The sequence below is a fragment of the Rhyacophila brunnea genome, unplaced genomic scaffold (genome assembly GCF_057557595.1).
Source record: "Rhyacophila brunnea isolate RB1 unplaced genomic scaffold, BYU_Rbru_1.0 scaffold_22, whole genome shotgun sequence".
Lineage (NCBI taxonomy): Eukaryota > Metazoa > Arthropoda > Insecta > Trichoptera > Rhyacophilidae > Rhyacophila > Rhyacophila brunnea.
The window spans coordinates 33,697,403-33,717,917 of record NW_028232882.1 but is presented as its reverse complement, the minus strand read 5'-3'; the positions used below and the strand labels follow the sequence as shown (position 1 = coordinate 33,717,917).

Genomic DNA, 20,515 nt, shown 5'->3' with positions numbered 1-20,515 from the left:
GCAACAACATGATATTAAAAATGTATGTAAAATTGTAAATAGTATTTTATTTCAAGAATATTTTATTTTTGCGGCTTGGCTATGTTCGGCAGAACGTAGAGAAAACCTTCTCACATCTGATCTATATCATATCTCATTTTTTTATTTTTTGTGGAATGGCTACTTTCTGCTTAACTATGTCCAATTAGCTGTTCTAAATTATTATGGTACAACATATTTATAAAGGTCAACATAATAAATGTAGACAGGTTGCTACAAAACAGTATTTTTAATAGATTTTAATAGTTATATTTATTGATAGGTACTTATTTTTTCTATAGTATGTTTTGACGAATACCGGTATTAATACAGGTATTCAATAATAAATACCGAAATACCGGAATTGATATATTCATTCGGTATTGCAATCCCTATACATGACAATATTATATGTGAGGATATATTTTTATATTCTTTAAAATAACAGCACATTTTTTTGTAAATGTGTCTTTTCCCTGTTTTATAATTTTATTGTATTCCTTTTTATACATTTACCGAGGCTGTGAATGCAATGCGCCTTCGTATTACCTCGTCTTCTCTGAGTGAGGCTTAATTCTGTCTTCAATCTTCCGTTTTCTCTAATGCCAGAGCACATTTTTTCAGTTCCTCGACGTTCTCAGGGTATCTGGCAGGTGTGCTAATCGCAGCTCTACTCTAATTCCCTCACAATTCAGGTTATTGTACCCCTATCAGGCGACTTCCTCCAGGGCCCAGACCGACTCCAGTTTTAATTTAATTCTGGGAATTAATCGATTTCTGTAGTTCATTATCTTTCAATATTATTTTCGTGTGGTTTTGGCGGGTTTTTAAAGTTGTAAAGTTTTTGGAAAGGAAAAAGGGCGTAATACACACAAATCAAATTTTACAAGAGGCCCAAAAACGTATATGTAATGGTATTTGGTCAAAGTTAAAATACAAAATAAACATAACCTTATAGTGCATGATGCATAATAAATTGGTTTTATATCCCTAATCTGATAATAATTATTGAGTTAATTAAAAAAAAAAATATGGTTAAGTCAAGTCGTTTTTCCACGTCTCTTTTTTTAATTGCTACCTAAATTTAGATAATAAATCGGCATTTGCAGTTTATATCATTTGGACACAACGTGTATTTAGTCGTGTACATACAATCTGTTCTAAAAAAATTGAGGGTTACGCCCTTTTTCCTTTCTACAGTCGATATGTCTGATTTGTTTAATGTTTAAAGGTTCACTCCTTTACACTTGTGGTTGTTTAGTTTGCAAACACACAAGTACAGTCGTTTAATAATTTAGTTGTGCAACATCTATATCTTATAAGTATTTATAAGTCATACCGATGATTATTATTAACCTACAGTCTTTATCGGGACAGAGATATTAAAAAAGGGGAAAATGTCCCGTAAATTCGAGCGTCCGGCCACCCCATTCCCCATGCCTATCAAATTATCAAACTTTTAATGATATATTACTTACGTTTACGGGTTTATCTTTTTATCACCTCGTAGGCTGCTTGATTGCCTCTTAATTGTACAAACTTCGCATTGGATTGTAAGTAATTTTGGAGATAAATGATATGAAATTAGGAGGTTTGCGTAGTATGAGGAAAGCATTGTTTATACGCTACCATGGAAGCATCTGAAAACATAATTATTTTCTATTTATTATGTTACACATTATAATCTCAATAACTTTTTGATAAGGGTTAGTCGTTGTCTGAAATTGTTATCTTAAGTTACATCATGTCAAACTATACGTATAGTTTGGGTGAAACATGAGTTCTGATCCGGATTAGGGGTGACTGTCATCTCTGTTTAAGGCTATACTTCAGCTGTGGCATGATCTAAAAAGATCGTGACTAGGCGATGCGCAGATTGTGCAAATGACGCGAGCCGAACGAAATATAATTTGTCATAAAAATTCAACATGCGTCCTTTCAATATTATGTTTATTATTATATTCGTAATAATAATAGTATATTCATTGACATGTTTTCTTTTTCAAGTACATGCGGAACGTTTTTTAGTCATCTTTACACGATTTAAGAATATATTCCTCCGACGCCATCATAAAACAAATTGACGTGCTCACACCTCGACTTTCAGTCTCCGATTGGCGACGACTGCGAAATTTCGTTTCACCTACTGTTGAAAATTATTTGCCGTTTCACTTATATATGCTCTTAAAACATTCATCGCCATCGGTAGGCATAATCATTTTTCATGATATAGACTGTCCGTTGATTTGATGGTGTTATTATTACAATCTCTCCCCTCTATCCCCTTTATTTTCCCCTCACTTAGATCCACGAAAAAGGATCATAAGCTATTCGTCAATAGGTATACAATTATTGCGAGATCTAAAGGTACGAGGGTTGATTGATTAGTCAACACTATCGACATATTTAATAAAGTCGCTAGATTTCAAAATCAGCCAAGTCCATAATGGATGAATAGGAGAAAAACAGTTTTTTTGTTTTCTCAAATACACAGTCACAAGGGTGAAAGTTTATATTATTTCTAGTAAGTACCTATAGAATATTTAAAATTAAAAAGTTCCACATTTCGATAATGCAGAAATGTTAGAAAGCAGTAGTTCTTCAGCAATTCACAAAAAGTCAAAAATACCTAAAGGCGGACTTGGCTGATTTTGAAATCTAGCGACATTATAATGGAAGTCGATTTTTTGTATTTTATCATTTGTTAGCGATTGGTGAGTTAATGTGTTTTTTTTAGTTATTCAAAATGTTACCTACATATTTGCCTTAATTAAAATAACATAGCATATTATATTATCAGGATTGGTTTCGCTCGTTTGACAAGACTTTCTCAACGGCATCAGTTTTATTTGTTGAAAGGAGGCATATTGTATTAATTTATGTGGAATATATGTGATAATAATATATTGTTTTTTTTAACTAATACAAAGCTTTCCATCAAGAATTGACGGTTAACATAATTGGATTCAAATTCATCAAATTACCGCTTCGATAACTTGTTGATCGATAAAAATTCCGTTCCACTTGAATGTGTTTATGGCGTTTGTCTATCGGCCTAATGTTTTCGGTCAAAATTTATTCGTACAATTGCTTTCGTACAAATTGCCGGACTCGCCACTGGGTGTGTAATGCAGTCACGTTCTTTGAAACACTTCAGACAACACTTTGCCATTCCTTCTTTTGGCATTATGGTTTTCGAAATGAAGCTTTCCACGTTATATGTAGATGGGTACGTATTATGACAGTTGTATTACTCGCCGGGACTCAAATCTCAAATGTGTGTCAATGCCAAACGGGTAGCGAGCGCCTAAGCCGAAGCACGTAGCGCATTATTATTTCACGCGAAAGAGCGACCCAAATTAAATGAGCGATTTTTTTTCATATCAGGGATAAAAGTCAAGAGAATTCCATGGCGTATAAATAGGGTTACCATAAATATCTAGGATATGAGATGGTAGTTCTGTGTTGGTTGGATTTGAGGGGATTAAATTTTCATAGTGTCTCAGTCACCCTAATGACTGAGGATTTTGATCATTCTGCTGAATACGGAATCTATATATTTTGTTCATTCATTTTTAAATCTTATATTATAACAAGTATTTTACATAACGGTCTGATTGTGAATCCAAAAAAAAAAAATCAGATACCGATCAGTAAATAAATTGTCATTTATCACAGTATTTCTGGAAAATTGAGAAAGTTAGTTTTAAAAAATAATGCGAAATCTGGTGCTGCATCATTGCTAGAGTGGAAGCGATACATTGACAACCATTCGGTTTCTCTGTTTCGTTTTTTACTGACAAAGTCGATAATGTCTTCTCACATTTGCTTAGAATTTTCGGAATATGAATTTTGAAATGGGGGACAACTATTTGCGAACCGGCAGTTGGGAAGTACTGATTTAGATGGTAAGAGTGTGAAAATCATAGTTGATTTTGACATGGCCGCCATTTTAGCAGTTTTCAAGATTTTTCTATATTTTTTTTTAGCGTGTAGGTACTTACATACACATGAGTCTCCTAGAGTCATAGCTCACATTTTGCAATTTTATCATTTTTGAGTTAAATATACCAAGTGATTCTGAATGCATTAATCTATATAAGGACCAATAGTTGGGTATCAAAAGTTACTTTAAACCATGTGAAAATCGTTGACAAAGTTGACCGTTGGTATCATAACACATTATTTTTTTCACAGCTTTTCTAACCAATAAGGGAGCTCTATTGTTCATAGTGTGCTGTGTGTCTGCAGCCTTAGGAGTATTATAATTTATATTAAAAAAAAAAAAAAAGTAATGTAAATCAACTCACTCGCTTATTAATATTCCAGAGTCCAGAGAGTTCAATACTTTTCTTCTAATTATAAAAAAACTGTGCTGTTATGGTTTTTTGCGATTATCTCCAAATTCGATTTTTGGAATATGCGAGTTATGACTAGGCAACTCACATATTCCTTACCTTTCACCAGTCTAGTCCATGGGTCAGCAGAAGCGGCTCTTTGCATAGACGTTTGCGGCTCTTCAGACATAAACTAAAATTTCACCTAATACCAAGTAGCCTTATAACTTATGAATTTTGATTCCTTAGCAATAATATTTGATACATGGAATAGTTTGCATGAAACATATCGACCCTTAATCGGCAGAACAACGTAAGCGACAATTCATAAATTTTAGAGGAGAAGGTTTTTTTTAAATTATTTCCATAATTAGTTCCAAAAATGAATTCTGTTAATGTGGTTAATAATAATTGGTTACTGCCTATACGGAAATTATAAAACAATTGCATTAGTGCTTTTAGTTTTCGAGATAGTGGCGGTAACGCTGTTTTGCTTATGTCTATGACACGATATTTTTTCCAGGCATGTCGCTTACGCTATTTGGCGTAGTCGTTTTTATTTATAAATTTCATGCTAATTATCATCACAGGGCATTACTAATTAAGTATTAAAATAAATAACATAAGCACCCATTTATTTTACGAAAGGGGACGTTGTTAAATAAATTAAAAATACTTTGACTTTTTAAATTAATATTTTTGCTTGTAGATACTTAATCACATATAGGTAAAATAAAAATAAATGATTGGTATTTTTAAGGTTTCGCTTATATTATTAATATTATCAGGTATTGCTATTTTTCAAAATGAAATAGGTACGTATCTACTCGTACATAATTAAATATGGGGACCTACTAATTATGATAAAATAAAATTGTAATCAACTATTCAGTTTTACAAAAAAAATATTGTCCCACATTTTTTAAGCAGTAATCGCTGTATTATCCTCATTCACATCTTCCTGATCGGATTCCGGTAAAGTATCTTCCAATGATAATCCATGTGGCAGTTTCACAAACTCATCCGTCATCTCTGAGGGATATTACATTTAACACAGAGACTTTTAAGATCGTTATACTGGATCTCCGATATTGGTGATTTAGCACTATACAGCAAGGGTGGCTGCGCTTAAAGCATCACAGCACTTGATCGGGATCTGATGACGTTTTCTAGGTCTAACAGTTTAGTCCTACTGTCACCAGAGTAGGTACAATATTTGGTAAGTTTTTTAAATTATGCCTTTCGTAATTCACCAAATTTAATTTTGAACTTTGAAGGAATGCAAGTAGCAGCGAAAGATTTCCAGTCACGGAATTCTGCATATGACATGATGACCTAGCGTTGGAAATGATGGTGGGTCATTCTGATAGTGCCTAAACTACTCTGAATATAAATGACTCAATTGTCGCATGAAGGGAATCGACCGGCATCGTAGTACGACCAGTGGGTCTATTCTATACTTATCGACCGCTAAAGTGATAGATATTATCAAACTTAGGGTAGGTTTATATAAAAGTGTTAGTACTTATTGCAACAATTATAATCAACGTATTGTAATTGTTACAATAAGTGCTAATTCTATAATACAAACCTACCCTAAGTTTGATAATATTTATCACTTTATCACTTTAGCGATCGATAAATACAGAATAGACCCACTGGTAATAGAAAATGTATTTCTATCAATTCAATGAAAGTTGAATTTTTCATAAAATAAGATAGCATACCCAGTGTTGACCGGTTCTTATTCTGACCAATCACAGTAAAATAATTCCTTGATTTTTTTCCCGCTTTGTCAGTCCTGCCCAAAGATTTGTGCATGATTGCTGAGATCTCATTACTGCCACGTTTACCATCAGTTTCACCCCTTAAAAAGCAATATCCATTATTTGTTCCACTTTCGTAGATACTTTCATTATAGTATGCGTATTTCGACTAGGGAGTGTTTAGCACCTTCTCGAGGTCAAAACTTGCGCACAAAATGTCATTGTGATTTTTACTTTTGGCCAGATCATTAAAGAAAATCTCCTTGCATTTATCCTTTACGGTAAGGGGACATTTGTAAGTATCCGTTTCAATTAGCCGAAGTCTCTCGTCACCAGACATATTTGTTACTTTCTCGCAAAAAGAACACTATTATCTTTTTTGGTAGATGAAAACCCAAGTTGAACTTACTGTCTATTAAATACGTTTCTGAAAACATTCCGAATCACGACATTAGTGGATTCATTCAAAGAATCCAAATTTTCAGTATAAATTTTATACTTATACATTTTTAACATTTCAAAAATCTACAGGAAGATACTATTCTTCGTAGATTATTCCGACAGTAGTGAGATGGAACGGCGGGTTATTATTGTTTAATAAACTCTATTACCAGGTTTATTTTATCTCAGCCAGTTTTACTGGACGGCGCGAGCTTTGCTCCCAAATCGGTTTTCGCACAACTCACTACCAGACGGACCACCGAATAAACCGTACCGTAGCTTACACTATCAAATAATGTCGGTTACGTTGTTTTGCTCTACTTTATAATGCGATACAAGTTAAAACGCTAAAAGGCACAGGCCCTAAAAAAATGTCACGCGATTGAGATCGGGCTCTAATATTTTTGTCACTTATGCGCTAGGTGATATTGAACAGTTCTCCATTTAAAACGTAATTTACCAAAAAGTGTCGCTTACGTTGTTCTGCCGATTAAGGGTCGATATGACGCGTTAAAAAAAACTAGCTTTTGGTATTCTTACAATCTTTGGCTCTACGTACATATATGCGAACAAACATTCTCATAATATATGAACGAAATAAAAAATAAACTTAGAAACAGAATAATGGATTAAAATTTACAATTATGACTGTATTAAATTAAAAATAAGTAGCTATTTGCCGGATATAGTATAGCTATCAACAGCGATGCATGGACGCCATTCTAATTTTTTTTTTTTAATAAAAAATTTTGAACTTTCCCCCTAAAGATACATATAGATATGTATATTAACATTACATATGCGGGTCTGTGGTACCTCTGTTATCCTGTTGCCTTGACAATTTGGTTCTTCTCACTTGAACATTGATGTACTTATCAAAGCACTTGACAAACTGCCGACCCCTGGTCTAGTCGAAGTATGCGTGGTGCAATATAAATAATCTATAGGTGTAGGTATGTCAGAACGCAGAGGTGACCCTCGATGTGTATCAGGAAGTTTTACGTCAAATCGGGATGGAAATAAATACGGGACAAAAAGGTGAAATACGATGACTGTCTCGTAAATATGGGACGTATGGCAACCGTACATATAAATGATTATCGCAAAGGCCAGTGTGAGATTAATACGCCAGCGAGCGAGAGGAATTTTCGCGCAATTTCGGGAATTTTAATTCATCGACCGTTCTGGGAAAATTTATATGCCTCGTACTTAATGACGTGCTCTCGTACATGTAGTATGGTAATGGGATAAGTGAAATACTACGCCGGATTAAGGAATTTGTACAGTTACAGGAAAAATATCAACGTTTCCGTCGGATCACGTAGTGAAGTGCTTTATAACCCTTTTCGTGTCACGGAACCCTTCAAATTATAACATCGCGGCAAACTGAACAACACATTCGTGCTTAGTTTTTTTGAAGTTTTATTCGTATATTTACATTGAAAAATAACCTAATGAGATTTTTTGTAATAAAGGGATTTCTATAGATTAATATAGGGTAATAGTTCATGGCGCCAGGGCGAATTCTACAGCATAGAGATTAGGGATTGCAATACCGAATGAAAATACCAATACCAGTATTCGTCAAATAATTGTAAAAAACAGAAGTATCTACCAATAAATACAATATATCTAAAAATATCTTTAAAATATAAATATTTTATAGCATGTGTCATTGTTTGTTACCATAAACGATGAAGGGCCACGGAAGTAAACCAGACATCGCGTAACGTGCTATTATTGCTCATTAGCGTACAGGGCGTAGGTCTCAACAATATACTCAGCGGCTTGGATTTCTCCGCTCTCATATAAAACAGACGGATTTAATCCCCACCTATCCATGTTACACGAACATCGGGTGGGTATATCTACAACAGATGCGGTTTAGGACTACGATTATTTGCTGGAGATTTGGGGTTCTGGGAGCTCTACCATTTTGTTTATTATCAAATCGGAGCTCCTTATCGTAGATCAGTGGTTCTCATGTGCGGTCCTGGTGGCCTCATGCGGCCACTAGAGGATTTTGCTGTGGCCACCAAGTTATACGTCGACCAAGAATCAAGTCAATTCAATAAATTGGCAACAATTGCTTTATTAATATAGTCGATTTTTCCTACTACTGTATATACCCACTGTGAAAGATATTCAGTGTAATGCACTTTATAAAAAACTTAATATCGAAGCCAGTTGACAGATGTAAACTTAGAAGCAACCATGCGGCTTGCATTGGAATAAATGAGTATTGAGGAATTTCCATTTCTATTATTTTTAAATAAATAGATATGTACTAAAATGTTCAAATGTCTTTTATTAAATGGACTTGGCTATACATAAATTGATCCATTTTTTAGTACTTAAAAAAAATTTGGCTTTCATTTTTCAATCACAACAAAAGTGAAATTCGGTGCGGCCACCAGAAGTTTTTATAGAACTGTCAATGTCAATTGTGCGGCCACTTCACGTGCGAACCACTGTCCTAGATGGCCGCCATTCACGTCAACAGACTGTTCGATAATATTATTATGCTCATGGCCCCCACAAGGGGGTGTCTGACAGGACTCTAGCCTGGGGGCCCGGCGTGGCAGCTCAACCAGCTAAGTGAGATAAACACACACTACAAATTTGCTCTAATAGTAAAAAAAGTCGCCTGCATCGCTATTGCAGCAGTAGAATTTTATTTTATAATTACTTTTAGTGTGTTTCCTGGATAATAAATATGACTATTTATTCAACATGGCGAAGGGTCAGATGTTACTTGGTTATTACAAAAGGGGGTCGCGATCAGTGCTGCATAATATGAGCGTCTACAATTCAAGCGGATTTATTTAAAAATACCAAAAATCGCTAAAAATACACGGAATATCTTTATTTTACACGGAACCCTAGAGTTCCGCGGAATATCATTTGGGAAACACTACTGTGTAACATTACACTGCCCTTGCGATGGGTTGGGGGGCCCGCCAAACATCGTGGCCTGCTTCAGGATGTGGAGGCCATGATTCTGATATACCTACCTACCAAACCACAGAAATGTATGAAAATTTCACATCGACAAGTATACTATGTAACAATAATAATATTGTGTTATTCTGAGCGCATTTTCTCATATTAACGTGGCAAAAAGTCTGAACTGTAACTAGATATTAAGATTTGATGATGTTTACATACTCGTACCATGGATATTATCATCTGGTGTCAAATTCTTTGCAAGAATGTGCTATTTGAGTATCAATCATTTTTAGGTTTGTATTATACGTGATTATACCATTATACATTTATATTGAATGTGGATAAAGGGGGGAATAAAAAGTTGATATTTTTTTCTTAGTGGAAGAAGCCACTAAGTGAGATTTTGGTGTTGTTTTTCTTTCATTATTCTCAACGGCAGTCCATGAATGAAAGAAGTCACGAAGTGTGAAACGTTGACTGATTTTTTAATACACATAGTTTTAAAGTCATTATCTCCCATTAAAGAATTTATACCGAAGAGGAGGAAATCATTACTATAATGCCATCATTTTGTCAGTTAACGACTTCTTACACTAAGCCGACGAATTACTTGAACTTGTTGTTTTTCGTAAACGAAAATACCTCTGTTCGCTTAAATATCGATAATGCTATATTGTCAAAAAGAAAATTCACTGATCATCTTCATGTGCTATCCCCCGGCGGAGATCGGCCAGCATCAGGGGATCCTTGTTGTATCCCTCGACCATGGCCCCCACAAAGGGGGTCTGACAGGGCTCTAGTCCAGGGGCCCGGCGTAGCGAGTCGACCGGCAGAGTGAGATAAAACACATCACAGATTTACTCTAATGGTTTTATAAAATTCGCCTGCGGCGCTATTTTACTATGTTAATGTTACAATTTTAAAATATGATTATGCGATACAATTTTATGTGGTAGGTAGGTACCTATGATGATTTTTTTTTGAATTATCAATAACCATGTCCTTGCTTTTTCGTACAAGGTGGTTGTTAGTACTTTTGAACAATCACAAACACCCAGGCTTTGAGAAAAACATATAAATATTGTGTGTCCTGACCGGGAATCGAACCCAGGAACTCTCGGGTGGAAGGCAAGCGCCTTCCGCACTGCACCACGACAGCCGCCTACCTATAATGATTGATATACTTATATGATAATCCACGTGTATATTATTTTGGGAAAAGCTACTGTAGAGCATCACACTGTCCTTGACATTGGCCTCAAAGATCCTGGCCAGAGGACCCGCTTCGGCATGTGGGGGCCATGCCCTTGACACGCGGAACAGTTCCGTGGTGTTGGACTCGTAGCAACCACGGAACTTCGTAAGCATCGAGATGGGGGGTGTTCTTCTGCTACATACCGTAGACATTTCATTGCATAACTATTTTAATTATATATAGCGATGTTAAAAAATGTTCCGCACAGGCCTAGGAGGTCATCCATGGACTGAAACCGTATGCGGTTGTGTGTGCCGTACTAAACTTTTGATTTTTGTTCATGAAAATATATTTTAGCTAAATTTGTAAGTGTAAGTGTATGGTATAAACGGATGCGATCAGATGCTTATAATATACTTTGAAAATATATTTTCATGAACAGAAACACGGTTCGAAACCGCATACGGTTTCATTCCACGGATAGCCTATTTATAGATGTGTAGATTGTCAGCGTTGAATAAATCTTGATTAACGGCCCACATGCCCAACGTAGGTCAAAATGGAGATTTTATGGTATTTTCAAAGCATTAACCAGAACATTCCTTAAACGTTGTAGATAATCTATTTATATAATTTTGAAGCCTTATTATCCTTTATATTTATTTTAAAGATTTGATGACTGCATAAAGTATTTTTATTACTTACATAAAATAGTATTCTTTAAACCTCTCGATCTAAAGTTTTAGAATATAGTCATATTTCAGTACATCCATGTGCAGTGGTGTTAAGATTTTTTAGATTTATTAATTTTTAAACGCATTTATAAAACCATTAGTAAAATTAACGTTAATTTAAATAGTAAAATATTTACGATATAAAATTATATTGATAATCTCTGTGATCTCAAATTTTTATAAGAATTAGGCATTTTATTATTCAAAAAATGGGCAAGATTCACATTTGAAGATAATTCTCAAGATATTGATTATAAGCTATGTCTTTGACCATTCAAGTGTGATAAACATCCTACGAATAATGATTGTTTTATAATCATTATTGACCTAAGAATAAGGTAGTATTTTTTTGAAATACGCCATTTCTATTGGCATTTCCCAGTGGTTAAACTACAGCATACGGCCGTGGCCATAAATTGACAGACAATAAACGAAGTAGGGAGTAAGATCATGTTAACGCGCATGTTTGAACATGTACCGTTAAAAAAAAAACTATTTTTTTTTCGGTTAGGTACATTAAAAACTGTATTTAATTGATATTTCCTTAAACTTTGTAATATGACAGTTGTCAGACTTGTTTCGGCCCTACGCACCCGTTGTAAAATTTAGTTACCCGAATATCGGCGCATTATATTATATTCAATGCATTAATTAGTTCCTTAGCGGTTAGCCTGACGTGTTTGTGGTAAAATATATTAGGATAATCTAGTAAGGATATCTGTAATGTATATTTGTATTAAGTATAATATTGTGATGGCATATTTTGTGACATTTTGCATAAAGACAGCTAGGTTAGTATGTTAATTAATCAAATATGTTCGCTTTATCTTTTTACTCTTATCTCTTTATTCGGCGCATGTTCGTGAAATAATATAACTATGTTTATCGGCGCATTGTAAATAATTGTAATGCAGCATAGGTTTATAATATATATTATCATGATGAGATAATTAATCATTGTGTATATAGGTACAGGTAAATACTAATACAGGTAACCTTTCACATAGTTTCACTTTACACATGTTAATGTCACTATAAATAATAAATTAATAAGTATACATAATTTGAAAACATCTCATGCACATACACACTAGAAAAAATCATTTTGTAGAAAAAATACGACACTCAAAGGGACTAGAACCTGTATCTGCTGGATTCGCGCCGGTATGCTTTTCCAATTAAGCTACGGGCATCTTACTTGATTACGACGATTTTAACTAGTAGTTGTTACGTGAAATGCTTATCGAATTCCGTCATAATGTTGGCTATCGGTTTTAGTATATTAAATTAAGGTAGGTATGAATTAATTCCTTAATTACTTACGGTCGTCTCGGATTACTCCATTATTTAGTTTTTATAACGTAAGTAGGTACTTAGATTTGCTAATAATTTAATAAACTCTTGTTTTTATTCAACTAATAACACACAAGATTTGATTATAAGATTCTATATATTGAATATACATAATTTGAAAACATCTCATGTATATACAGTATACACAGTATTACACACTAGAAAAAATCATTATGTAGAGCAGGGGTGGGCAAACTTTTTGGATGGAGGGCCAAATTCAAGAATTCAAAATGAGAGGCGGGCCGCAAGTAAAATACAATTTTTAGATATACACTATTTATTATCACGAAAGTAAACATTACAAAAAAATAATGAGAAGAATGAAACTGTTGTACATTTTTTAACATTTTTTTTAATTCAGGTGTTAATTTTGTAGTTGATATTCTCAAAACTGCTTGTAAATGGGCATCGGAGATATTTGATCGTAAAGAATTTGTATTGAGGTTAATGATCGAAAATGTTTGTTCACATAATAATAACACATAATAACGAACATTTTTCTTGCATAATCTTTAAGTTGGTCGAATTTGTCTGAATTAAGGGCATTGTAAAATTTGGAGACTACTTCACGACGATGCAATTCTCTTAAGGGGGGACATGCTCGTCGAAGGTCAAAATTGAGTTTTTATTGTATATTCAAACCATGATCCTGGACACTCCTTAAACGTTGTAGATGATCTATTTATATAATTTTGAAGCCTTATTATCCTTTATAGTTATTTTAAACATTTGATGACTGCATGAAGTATTTTTGTTACATAAAATAGTATTCTTTTAAACCTCTCGCTCTAATGTTTTAGAATATAGTCATATTTCGGTACATAACTGTGCAGTGGTGTTAAGATTTTTTACATGTATTAATTTTTAAACGTATTTATAAAACCATTAGCATAATTTATTACGAGATATTTTAGTAAAATATTCACGATAAAAAATTATATTGATAATCTCTGTGATCCCAAATTTGACAAGAATTAGGCATTTTATTATTCAAAAAATCGGCAAGAATAACACATTTCAAGATGATTCTAAAGATATTTATTATAAGCTATGTCTTTGATCATTCAAGTGTGATAAACATCTTATGAATAATGATTGCTTTATAATAATTATTGACCTAAGAATAAGGTAGTGTTTTTTTGAAATACGCCATTTCTTTTGTCATTCCCCAGTGGTTAAGCTACAACATACGGCCGTAGCCATAAATTAACAAACTATAATTGAAGTAGGGAGTAAAATGATATTAACGCGCGTGTTTGAACATGTACCGTTTAAAAAAAAATTAAAAAAAATTCGGTTAGGTACATGTTCAAACACGCGCGTTAACATAATTTTACTCACTACTTTAATTATAGTTTGTCATTTTATGGCTACGGCCGTATGTTGTAGCTTAACCACTAGGGAATGACAAAAGAAATGGCGTATTTCAAAAAAACACTACCTTATTCTTAGGTCAATAATTATTATAAAGCAATCATTATTCATAAGATTTTTATCACACTTGAATGGTCAAAGACATAGCCTATAATAAGTATCTTTAGAATCATCTTCAAATGTGTTAATCTTGCCGATTTTTTGAATAATAAAATGCCTAATTCTTGTCAAATTTGGGATCACAGAGATTATCAAAATAATTTTTTATCGTGAATATTTTACAAAAATTATCTCGTAATAAATTATACTAATGGTTTTATAAATGCGTTTAAAAATTAATAAATGTAAAAAATTTTAACACCACTGCACAGTTCTGTACCGAAATATGACTATATTCTAAAACATTAGAGCGAGAGGTTTAAAAGAATACTATTTTATGTAACAAAAATACTTGATGCAGTCATCAAATGTTTAAAATAACTATAAAGGATAATAAGGCTTCAAAATTATATAAATAGATTATCTACAACGTTTAAGGAGTGTCCAGGATCATGGTTTGAAAATACAATAAAAACTCAATTTTGACCTTCGACGAGCATGTCCCCCCTTAAATCAGTGTCACACTGCAGATCAATAATCTCAAGTTGTAGCTCTGTCGGTACACTATCTATTGAAATCGATGTTCAACTTAGAAAATAGTGGTTTCATAGTGTGAGACGAGACCCAAGGAAGACATACTGAGATAATACATTTACGAAACAATAAATTCTTCAAATTTTAATCTATTGTCAATATTTTTAAAAAATAATAAAAAAAGTTATTCGTAATCAGAAGTACAATTAATGATGGCGGGCCGCAAAAAATACCCGGCGGGCCACATGCGGCCCGCGGGCCGCGGTTTGCCCCTCCCTGATGTAGAGAAAAATATGACACGTCCTGAGTCATACACTTTTTTTGAATATCTCACAATATGTGCATTATGCAACCTTCAAGTAGGTACGCATTGTATTTAAAAAATACGCTTTTCTATTTTCTAGTTTTTCTACAACATGGTGACCATCAGCTGTCAAAAATTCATTTCAAGTCGCTTACGACTTTTTGTAAAATTTCGTACATCCGTTCCATATTTGAGAAATATAAAAAAAAATACTATTTCGATCACATTAATATACTTTTTCTGTAAACCGATATACTCAACTATAGTCATTAAGTTTAATGAGACATCAATGGTTAGCGTCGCTAGTCGGCTATTTGTTTTTTAATCTTCCTACCAATAATTATAGGCAATATTTCAATAAAACTGCGTGTTTAATAGACACTAAGTATTAATTCAATTTTATGATTTATCGCTTATTGCAGATTCGTTAAATAATAAAAAAAATGGCAATGGTACTTTTTGTTATTTGTATTCAACGTGATGTAAAACCAGTTCTGGGGCAGGTGACATAAAATAATAACGTATATGTATACACATTACAGTTTGTATATATTTTGCATTCAAAACACATGAAGTTGAAGTTCAAGGTCGTAGTCAAGGATGATAAAAACACAAGAAATATATATATATTATGCAGTTTGTAATAAGTAGGTATGTATTGTGGATAGGTGATATCTTCCATACACTCAGTGGCGTGCCTATACAAAGTGCCACCCTTTGCAGAATTAACATACAGCCATCCTACCATTTTAAGTAGGTATGAAATTTTATGTAAATTACTATTTCTCTACTAAGCAAATGCTGCCTATTCGATGCTTGCATTCTGACTGCTTTACGAGAACGAGTAATGGCCACTTACGAAGGCTCAGAACAACCGTATACTGATGAGCTCAAAAGTGAATGAAAAGAAGTTGGCCTAGGCTACGAAGGTCTACCTAGCCTCCTTCCATTCTTCACTAGACTGATGTATTCGCCTTTAAAGGGGATATATATGTTCGCCAAGTCAAGTTGCCTGCATAGATCTGTCAGGAGTAGCGGTGAATAGTTTGGGTAAGAACGTGTCGCCTTGCCGGACACTACTACTTTACTAATAAAAAAACTGCATATGAAGTCTTAAGCACGCCGTTGCATCACTGTATATTATATTCTTTAGGGTGTTTATATATTTAGTGCTTGTAAATTCCTTGGTTGCACAAGGTATTATTGCCGTTTTTTAATTCATTTTTGTAATTGTTATAACTTCACAGATTTGAGCCTATCTTTGTATTCTTATCAAGTATTAATACGCATGCATAATTAATGGCTGAGAATGCATTTGATAAAGATTTGATTTATCGCACCATTGTTCTTGTCGATCTAATCGAATGTAATGCAATGCATCTTTATCGCCCACTGTTTCAAATTTCTCTCTAAGGCCCGTTTCAGACGGGACACCGGTGTCGCGCTCGATATAATATTGGAGGCCTTTGTATTCGAATAAATGGGCTTTGTATTATGTTTATGAACGCCCCAGAGCTAATGAGTCAACGCATAATTTCGCGTTATAAATTAGAACATAAAACTGGCTGCGGTAATAAAAACAAGTGTATCGGCGGCTTGAGAATGTAGCGGCCGACAGAAAGGTGTACCGGATATGCGTTGACTCATTAGCTCTGCGGCGTTCATAAACGTAATACAAAGACCCCTTTATTCGAATACAAAGGCCTGCTATATTATATCGAGCGCGACACCGGTGTCCCGTCTGAAACGGGCCTAACCCTAACCTAACGGATATTGTTGTATAGGTATCCACTTTTCTTATCAACGTCTGAGAATGCCATACGTAATATTATATATAGAATCAAAAGAGCTTTTTAATTCAGTTTTCATTTAACCTTCAAGAAGAACGCATCGACTGCATTCAATCGCTGTACCAAATCAGACTGTTCACTAGTTATTATCTAAAATTCTAAAACATAAACGATTATAACATTATAGTATATTACCTTCTAATAAAGCCAGTTTTAATATAAAAGGTGTTAATATGAAGTTGATCACACCATCCATAACATAATCAACGAAACGGATATCATTAAATTAATGTTTGTATAACTTTTTGTTATTAATATAGGAAATACGTTGTGTATTATATTTATATGTACCTACATAGTATGCTGATCAATGACTGGTTTGCATCCAAGACGCAATAAAATTTTTGGCAACAAGCTCGCACGTTTTCCGTGCACTATAAATAAATACATATTTTTATAAGATATTAATCGAAATTAAATTTTGGCACATCCGTATCGATCAAATTGTTTATGATTAGACTTCAACACGTACTGTATCATGTGCACCACTAATTAGTAATACACGTGTGCAACTGCCAATAAGCATTCTTCACCATACCCGCTTTAGACATAGAGTATAATATTATTGTCATGCCCGTGGAGTCCTGCAACTTGTTAGCATGTTTTTTTGAATGATGCCTTGCCGAATCCGCTGTGACTTGTCATGTGACGAGTTTATGATTTGGTTTTCTGGTGTATTTTTTTTTACTATTTTTTTTATATCTTACTATCGCCATATAATAACGTATATAATAATCATTTCATTGTCCATATTAAACCCGCTGGATCGATAACCGCCAAGATCTAAAATGCGAAAAACTATTGGTCGTGAAGAAGTAGGGGAGGGCGGGGCTAGTTGCTATGGGGGCATGTTGTTGCGTTTGATTTTTAGCCGGCTCGCACACCAAAACTCGTCTCGTCTGCAACGTGCCGAATACGTCGATGTGACGTCATCGTTATTCACAAAACACACGTTGCCAAATGGAGCTCCGCACATTGGTCGAATGCGACTTTTTAGTTTGAAAAAAAATCTAGTGCTGCTATCAACACATCGAATGCGTTTCGGGCTGCTAGTCGAAGACGCCAGAACGCATACACACACCTACGAATTGGTCATTCCTATACTGGCTCGCTTCTCGCCGCTTCCAAAATATCTATACGTTTCGAGAGGTTACGTGCGACTGTCGCTAGGTAGATATGCGCGGTATTCATAATATGCAATATCGGATCGATGTTCCTAGAAGGTTTGATTTACGGCTGTGCAGCAGACGAGGCGAGTTTAGATGTGAACGCGTGAATATATGGCGACATGCGTTATATGACATGTTCAAAATTGTCCGCGTCAGCAGTATTTAAAAACAATATTTTCGACCATAATATAGAAATCTCTGTGCAAAGTTGAAGTTCATTTGGTAGGTACTACCCAGAATATTAATGTGATCGATTGTGTATTATTTTATGAATATATCTATATGGTTATGTCATTAGTTTAATAAGTAATAACATCACTGCCATGTTGTCTACAAGCACATATTGTGTTACCATCTGAACCTGCATCCAGCAGTGGATCGAATCCGGTTACATGTAAGTTGTACGTATGCAGTTCATCGTGGGACACTTATTCGTGCGCCGCAGTACGTGAAACATGAGTTCTTATAACATTTTATCAAATGACGAGTTCTTCGTTGAACATTTCACCGTGGAATACATTTGTACGTATCTTACAAAATGCAGCGATAGTTTGCAAATAGTACTGTTCCAATTAGATTAACCCTAACCTAACCTAACCTAGTAAAGACATCTCATAAAATTCGCCACATGTTTGTAGCATACGTACAAATATACTCCACGGTGAAATGTTCAACGAAGAACTCGTCATTTGATTAAATTAATGTTACACGAACTCATGTTTCACGTACTGCGGCGCACGAATAATAGTGTCCTGCGGAGAACTGTTTACGTACAAATTTCAGGATACGATCGAATCCGGCAAACAATGATGATAATATCAATGCAAAATCCACACCGTATTGTAGAATCATTGATGATGGCAGATATGTTGAAAAGATGTTAACTGAAAAACATACTAAACACACCTGTGAATAAATTGTTAATTATTGTGAGTGAATTTTAGTAATTTTTTTAAATGTTTTATTGCTGTTTTGATTTTTAGTGATTCGTATAAAATGAATTTACCAATAAAACGACGAAAGGCAGACCCACATCTGTTTAATAATAAATATTCACACGTTTTTTTTAAATTACTATGTACATAGCTCGTTTGTATACTTACTGAAATGTCCCGACTGTTTATATATTTATTATTATTTGTGCTAATGCCAAGAAGCATTCATTGGTATTTTCTGTTTTATAACGACAAATAGTTTGAGTGTTTTCATTTCGATGACAGTAGTGACGTCTTCGGGCAAGTAATATCAGTCATTGATTTTATTTTTATAATAAAGCTGGTGTGTTTTTTTATAAAAAAATAAGTACACATGAAAAGCTTCTCAAATTCAAAACCAAATTTAATTATTTACACACTTATACAGTCAACTTGACATGACAGTATTAACCAAGTGTAGAGCTTATTTTAAGAATTTATAAAATAACGGTGTGTGTGGAATATATAATTTATAATAAATCAAGTAGGATTTTAAATGTTATTAATTTTATTTCATTATCATCATCAGTCTGAATCTATCCAATGCTTGATGAAGGCCTCTCCAAGCTGATTCCACTTCTCTCGGTCCTGTGAGTTGCGTTGCCACCCACTTCCGCAGAACTTTATCATTTCATCGACCCGGCGGCCTCTAGGTCTACCTTGCGGACGTTTTGTACCTCTTGGGTACCACTGGATGACTAGATTCGTCCAACGATTGTCGCTTCTTCGAACTATCTGTCCAGCCTAATTCCATTTAAGGCCTTTAGCGAACTCCATTACATCGCAAATCTCTTGACTGTTTCCTTATTTTATTTATTCAAAGGAATTCTAAATTATTATTTTAATATGTCGTAATTTTGTCATGAGATTCAAATCAATTAAATTCATATTAATCTATTTAAATGTAGTGTACATTACAAAATTAAGACGTTTACAACTTAACATGAAAAAACAAACAGTATTAAAAAATAAGGAAGGAAATAGAAGCAGTGTACAAGAGTAAAATAACAAATACATGAATTATAGAGTTACGTCGAATGAGCGAAGTACACATATTTTAAGAATTTTTCTATACTCATCATCACGTAGGTGGAATATATTAATATCTGAAGCGATTTCGTTGAACAGGGTTATTGTCCTTCCAATTGGCAATAATAGGTTTTGCAAATTGTGAGAATAAACAACTGATGCTCCCGATTTTTAAGATCCCTTCGTATGCGGCGCCTAGTTCAGTCTGAAAATGGTTATCTAATAATCATTTGCAATTATTACATCGTGTCTTTTCCGTAATAAGATACGGACGGCATCGGACCGTCGATTATAATCGGTTTCCTTGCCAAAATTTAGCATAGTTTCAATTCTTGGATTGACTACTAACTCTGTAATACTGTGATTTCTTCTCAGATAGTTATACAATA

The 20,515-nt window shown here is 34.1% G+C and overlaps 1 protein-coding gene across 3 annotated transcripts in view; it reads left to right on the top strand.

Annotated features, from left to right (window-relative positions):
• The window catches only part of LOC147070482 (monocarboxylate transporter 14-like), a 167,127-nt gene that overhangs the window by 104,050 nt on the left and 42,562 nt on the right, over positions 1-20,515 (top strand). The gene's annotated exons all lie outside the window — the stretch shown is intronic.